Below are 6,958 nucleotides of genomic sequence, written 5' to 3'. Positions count from 1 at the left end.
AAACACAGTCATTTGATTGCTTTGATTGCTTTGGAAGACCCCAGGGGACCAGCTCTCAATACACATGCACACACTGTGTTCTGTTTCAGAGCCTGCAACCTGTAGAAGCCAAATGGCAACAGTCATGACACATTGAAATACCTGGCTTTACCAGCAACTGCACTGTTTCATTAAGGCCTCAATCATTCATGTCTTTGACTGGTGGTGGTTTAGTCACTAAGTTATGTCCAACTCCTGTGACCCCATAGACTGTAGCCTGCCAGGCTCCTGTGTCCATGGAATTTTCCAGGCGAGAATAATGCAGTCAGTTGCCGTTTCCCTCTCCAGGGGATCTTCCCAACCCAGGGACAGAACCTGGATCTGCTTTACTGACTGAGGTCTCCGCAGGTGGATCCTTTACTGACTGAGCTACCAGGGATGCCCTGTCTTTGAGTGGTAGCTCAGAACTCTAAGGCTGTCTTGAAAACATTTCAAGTGGCCTATACTTAAAGACGTTGACTCCTCTTTTTTGTGGTTGGTGGATATGAACAAAGTAGTTTGTCTTGAGCATTTAGGATCAGCTGGATTCATATCACAGATCCCAGACTTGAAAAATGATCCCAGAGCAGAGCGAAGCATTTCTAGTTTTCTTCCTCGAAATTTTTTCACCCTCAGGTATCAAGTTTGCCTTTCAGAGAAATTCTAGGCCACACATATGCATTTGTATATTATTCCACATTACACAAAAATTTTACACTGTGTGAACCTGAAGAGTAAATCATTGCAAGTCTTGTTGCTGTTGCCATGCTTTTCCTACAGCCAGGTTGTGAGGAACAACAGGCTTCTGAGTTGTCAGTAACTGAGCATGGGAAATATCACAGCTGGTCTACTGAGTGTAGAGTCTCCACTGGTTTAATTTTAGTAAAGATGAATATGTATAAGGGTTTTGGTGGCCTTGTTCATTATTTCAATCTCTTTTCACATAAGATCTTGGATTCCTCAACCATGAATTCTATTAAGGAAGGGTTTCCAAGGTCAGAGAAGAAATAATGTCTAAATCTTAACCATTCTATTCATTTCCAAGTGGTTTCAGATTTGATCTTTGTATTAGAGCCAATGGTTTGTCTTTTTTTTTTCCAAATGGCAACTTCCAGTGGGCATACCTCATGTGGCTGTTGGAAGGATTAAATAAGATGCTGTAGGTAATGTCCTTGTCACAGAGCCTGGAATGTAGTGAGTGCTTAACAAATAGTGGCTGGAAGCAGAGTGCACTCTAGTGTTGCAGTGCTTGAGGGTGAATTTCAGCTTTCCTACTTGCTATCTTTATGATTCTGAGCAAATAAGTTGACTTCTCTGTGTTTCAGTTGTCTCACCTGAAAAATAGGGAAAATGACAGTCCCACCTCAGAGGGTTGTTGCAAGATCAAAACATTTCCATCATGAACATCAAAAACATATGTTTGCATAAGTTAACATGCAAAGCACTCCAAAAATGCCTAGCACACTATAAGCATTATTTAAATATTCACTTTTAATATTAGGAACATTTCCAAGATAACAAACTAAAGTGATAAAATGATTTTATCAGAAGAGGCAAAGTGTTTATTCAAATATTTAAAATTAGTATTGTTCTGTCTAATTTTTATTACTGTTGTTACGTACCTTTAACACTTATCTGATGTCACAGGCACTCTGCTGAGTACTTCCTAAGCATTGTTTATCTAATCCTCTCAACATTGCCCATAATAGATGAGGAAACTAAGACATAGAGAACATAAGTGACTTCTCCAACAATCAGCCAACTTGAACCACAGTGGATCCTACTTCAGACCTCTTATATCACTTTATTATACATCTTCAGTTCAGTTCAGTTGCTCAGTCATGTCTGACTCTGCAACCCCATGAATCGAAGCACACCAGGCCTCCCTGTCCATCACCAACTCCCAGAGTTTACTCAAACTCATGCCCATCGAGTTGGTGATGCCATCCAGCCATCTCATCCTTTGCTGTCGCCCCCTTCTCCTCCTGCCCACAATCCCTCCCAGCATCAGGGTCTTTTCAAATGAGTCAACTCTTCACATGAGGTGGCCAAATTATTGTAGTTTCAGCTTCAGCATCAGTCCTTCCAATGAACACCCAGGACTGATCTCCTTTAGGATGGACTGGTTGGATCTCCTCGCAGTCCAAGGGACTCTTAAGAGTCTTCTCCAACACCACAGTTCAAAAGCATCAATTCTTCAGCGCTCAGCTTTCTTCACAGTCCAACTCTCTCATCCATACATAACCACTGGAAAAACCACCGCCTTGACTAGATGGACCTTTGTTGGCAAAGTAATGGCTCTGCTTTTTAATATGCTTTCTAGGTTGGTCATAACTTTCCTTCCAAGGAGTAAGCGTCTTTTAATTTCATGGCTGCAATCACCATCTGCAGTGATTTTGGAGCCCGAAAAAATAAAGTCTGACACTGTTTCCACTGTTTCCCCAATCCCCCCATGAAGGGATGGGACCAGATGCCATGATCTTAATTTTCTGAATGTTGAGCTTTAAGCCAACTTTTTCACTCTCCTCTTTCACTTTCATCAAGAGGCTTTTTAGTTCTTCTTCACTTTCTGCCATAAGGGTGTTGTCATCTGCATATCGAGGTTATTGATATTTCTCCCAGCAATCTTGGTAACAGCTTGTGCTTCTTCCAGCCCAGCGTTTCTCATGATGTACTCTGCATATAAGTTAAATAAGCAGGGTGACAATATACAGCCTTGACGTACTCCTTTTCCTATTTGAAACCAGTCTGCTGTTCCATGTCCAGTTCTAACTGTTGCTTCCTGACCTGCATACAGGTTTCTCAAGAGGCAGGTCAGGTGGTCTGGTATTCCCATCTCTTTCAGAATTTTCCACAGTTTATTATGATCCACAGTCAAAGGCTTCGGCATAGTCAATAATGCAGAAATAGATGTTTTTCTGGAACTCTCTTGTTTTTTCGATGGTCCAGCAGATGTTGGCAATTTGATATCTGGTTCCTCTGCCTCTTCTAAAACCAGCTTGAACATCTGGAAGTTCATGCTTCATGTATTGTTGAAGCCTGGCTTGGAGAATTTTGAGCATTACTTTACTAGCGTGTGAGATGAGTGCAATTGTGCAGTAGTTCGAGCATTCTTTGGCATTGCCTTTCTTTGGGATTGGAATGAAAACTGACCTTTTCCAGCCCTATGGCCACTTTTGAGTTTTCCAAATTCACTGGCATATTGAGTGCAGCACTTTCACAGCATCATCTTTCAGGATTTGAAATAGCTCAACTGGAATTCTATCAGCTCCAACTAGCTTTGTTCGGAGTGATGCTTTCTAAGGCCCACTTGACTTCACATTCCAGGATGTCTGGCTCTAGATGAGTGATCACACCATCTTACAACAGTCTAAAACTGCTGCTAACAAAATCGCATGTACAACAGAATGATGAAAATAAAGAATCTGGGAAGGGGGCCAATGATTGAGACTGGAACCTGGGTTATTATAGTTATTGCATTAAGCATTAATTTAGAGCTAAGCTTTCCAGCAACCAAAGCAAAACAGAACATGCAATGTGTCATATAGTGTCTGATTTTAAGAAACAAGCCATGCTCTGTTCTCTCACCCTGAACCTGATGTACTCCTTCTCATTTAGTCATCCATAAAAGCTAGTAAATATGTACATTTGCCAGACACTTTTCAGTCCTTCAGAAGACATAGTAGTTCCTGACACCAAACTGTCAGCTAATTTTACATTGTGGTTTTTCATAGGACAGATATAGGGTGACCTATTGAACAATGTCTTCATGAAAGCTGGTGCAAGAGCTGCATGATCATGGTCTGAGTGATCACTTTTGGTGTCAGCCCTCAATAAAGGAAGATGGCAGCATATTCAATCCATGGGTCCTGGTAGGGCTAAGTACCTCAGAGCTCTTTGCATGGCCATGAATTATTATGATCTCTTCAACTGAAAATAACCTGTGATGCCATTGTATGAGACAGTGCATTGTTTTACTTGACTTGAATCTGTAAAAGAAGTAATAGGCCTAAAGATTTAAGAGGAAATTATGGAAGAAATTGAAATTTTTTTAATGTTAAATTCATCCATTGAGGTGATATATTTTCCTGAAAATTGGAGAAAACTAGATTTCAGGAATAGACTATCTTGATACAGCTATAGAAAAGTAATTATCATAAAATAAAATTACAAGTGAGAGGATAGAGCTCTTTTTTTCTTTTCTTTCAAAAAAAATTTTTATTAGAGTATAGGTGATTTATAATGTTGTGTTAATTTTAGGTGTACAGCAAAGTAAATCAGTTACATTGTTGTTGTTTAGTAGCTCAGTCTTGTTCAACTCTTTGCAGTCCCAGAGAGCCCCACCAGGCCCCTCTGCCCATGGAGTTTCCCACACGAAAATATTGCGGGGGGGGTTGCCGTTTCTTCCTCCAGGGGATCTTCCTGACCTAAGGATCGGACCCATATCTCCTTCATTGGCAGGTGGATTCTTTACCACTGAACCAGCAGGGAAGCCCCAAATGAGCTATACATTTACATATATCCACTTTTTTACTTTCATTTTTTAATTTTTATTTTTAAAAAGTTTTATTGAAGTATATACAATGTTGTGTTAGTTTCAGGTGTGCAGCAAAGTGAATCAGTTACACACATACATATATCTGTTCTTTTTCAGATTCCTTTCCCACATAGTTATTACAGAGCACTGAGTAAAGTTCTCTGTGCTATGCAACAGGTCCTTGTTTGTTGTCTATTTTATACATATAGTAGTGTGTCCATGTCAACCCCAATCTCCCAATTTATCTCTCCCCCACTGCCTTTTCCCCCGGTAACCGTAGGTTTGTTTTCTACATCTAGGACATTATTTCTGCTTTGTAAATAAATTCATAAAAATATGGAATGCTTCACAAATTTGTGTCATCCCTGTGCAGGACTCATGCTACTCTTTCATGTATAATTCCAATGTCAGTATTTGTTCCGCCGAAGCAAGCATGAGGACAGAGCTCCTTGTTGTCCATGGGAGTGTGGCTGAAGTTTGGTGGTCAAAGCAGGGAATGAGGAACCAGAACCGTGGGTTGCTACCCTCTAAGTCCCTAGGATGGGAGAAAGGCATCAGCCCTCACAAGTCAGCCTGCTTCCATAAAATGAATTCCCTTCTGTGCCATAGGCTAGGTATTCTATTAATATTTCTTACTCTGCCTTGGGCCCCAAAGGCAGCAGACTAATGTGCTTTCTGTATTTCCAAGACAGGGTAGCTTAATGCAGCATATCCCAAACTTCAGTGAGGAACAATCTTTGCCGGCAGCACACCTATTAACGTCTCCAGGACAATGTTCCTCGTGACAAGCTGATCTAATGTGAGTATACGTGAAAAAACTCTGGCCAATGTTCAAGATATGGGAAATAATCCCCATATTATGCTTTCATCTTGCTTTCAATTTTGGATGTTGGTTTTTCTTTACCAGGCCTTCTGACTCACTGAAGCTCTTTGTGCAAGTAGATATATTTGCGTTTCAAAGTCTACATTTCCCAAGAAAGCTAAGTTCTGAAAACACATTTTGCTGTGATAAAGACTTTTATGGATTATAAAGCTAAACAAAAAACACAATGAATTTAAAAGTTCTTTCTTATCATGGATTTAGCCACACACAAAAATATTTATACAATCTTCTTTGCCTAGGAATCCACTGGGCAATGACATAACCAACACACTTTTTAAAATACATGTAGATATACAAATATGGGGGGCTTTCCTGAGGATTCAGCAGGTAAAGAATCCACCTGCCAATGCAGGAAACTCAGAAGACACCAGTTCAATCCCTGGGTTGGGAAGCTCCCCTGGAGAGGGAAATGGCAACCCACTCCAGTATGCTTACCTGAAATATCCCATGGACAGAGGAACCTGGCAGGCTACAGGCCAATGGGTCACAAAGAGTCGGAAACTACTGAATGACTAAGTACACACACACATACATATATGGATGCATTCATGGGTAGTAACTATAGGCTATGTGTCCTTCAGGAATATTAACTATTTTTCTTCCGTGGGGTGACTGACAAATCATTTCCGATGTATATTTCAATCTCGCCATCTGAAAAATGAAGATGTGGGATTATACTGTTTTTAATATTTCCCCAAAGATGAGAATCCCTGGGATTAGTGGTTAAACACTGAAATTACTAAACCCTATGTTTGAACTTTTGATTAAATGAATCTAAGTTGTTTGTTCATTTTTTTGTTTGCTTGCTTATACTCTTGTTTGTTCATTTGTCTCTTTTTAAACAAGGGCTCTAGGTCTTTATCTTTGAGGAAGTTGAAAACTTGATTAGATGACTCAGGGACTTTCCATCTCTGTCATTCTGTAATTCTATAACTCAGTGAGGTGGAAGATCCACTACCCCCCTCACTGGAAGCTACTGAGGTTAAAATAAGACCTTGGGAAATTTCTCTTAGGTTCTCCCCCATGAGGAGTGGCATCCAGGTAAGTTTGTATGAAATAGACATCTACTTCTCCTAAGTCAGTGAGATGATAAGCCCCATGAGAACAACAAACAGTAGTTATGCTGTGGTTATTAAAACTGTGAACACACTTCCCCTTAACTTTTCTAATCTATTCTCCTAAATAAGTATCCCACTCAGAATCTTAGTGTCTGTCTTCCTCCCCAAACCTCACATTGATAACTTTGAACATCCAGAAATGGTTTGAGAACCTCATAACTCCAAGAGTGGCTCTGGAGGTAAAGAGCATGGTGATCTGTGGTTAAACTTCAAACTACTACAAACATCAAGTCCATCTGCAATCTTGCTTCTCTGGAAGCCAGTGGGTCTCCCTGAGACTGATGTAACCATTTCTGGGAACTGGTTGGAAAAATGAAGGCTGGTTTTCCCATCAATCCTTTACGATAATCAGAAGACAAAAGGATTAAAGTTCCTGAGACTTTAGCTTCTCTAAAAGAAAAC

The 6,958-nt window shown here is 40.3% G+C and overlaps 1 non-coding gene across 1 annotated transcript; it reads right to left on the bottom strand.

Moving 5' to 3' along the window:
* Positions 1 to 4,885: 4,885 nt before the first annotated feature.
* LOC122678505 lies at positions 4,886 to 4,988 on the bottom strand. Its single transcript, XR_006336172.1, has one exon. It is a non-coding gene; the product is annotated as a U6 spliceosomal RNA (small nuclear RNA).
* Positions 4,989 to 6,958: the final 1,970 nt, after the last annotated feature.

Source organism: Cervus elaphus, chromosome 20, assembly GCF_910594005.1.
Source record: "Cervus elaphus chromosome 20, mCerEla1.1, whole genome shotgun sequence".
Lineage (NCBI taxonomy): Eukaryota > Metazoa > Chordata > Mammalia > Artiodactyla > Cervidae > Cervus > Cervus elaphus.
Note: the sequence above shows the minus strand (reverse complement) of the source record. Positions and strands in the feature narration are given on the sequence as shown.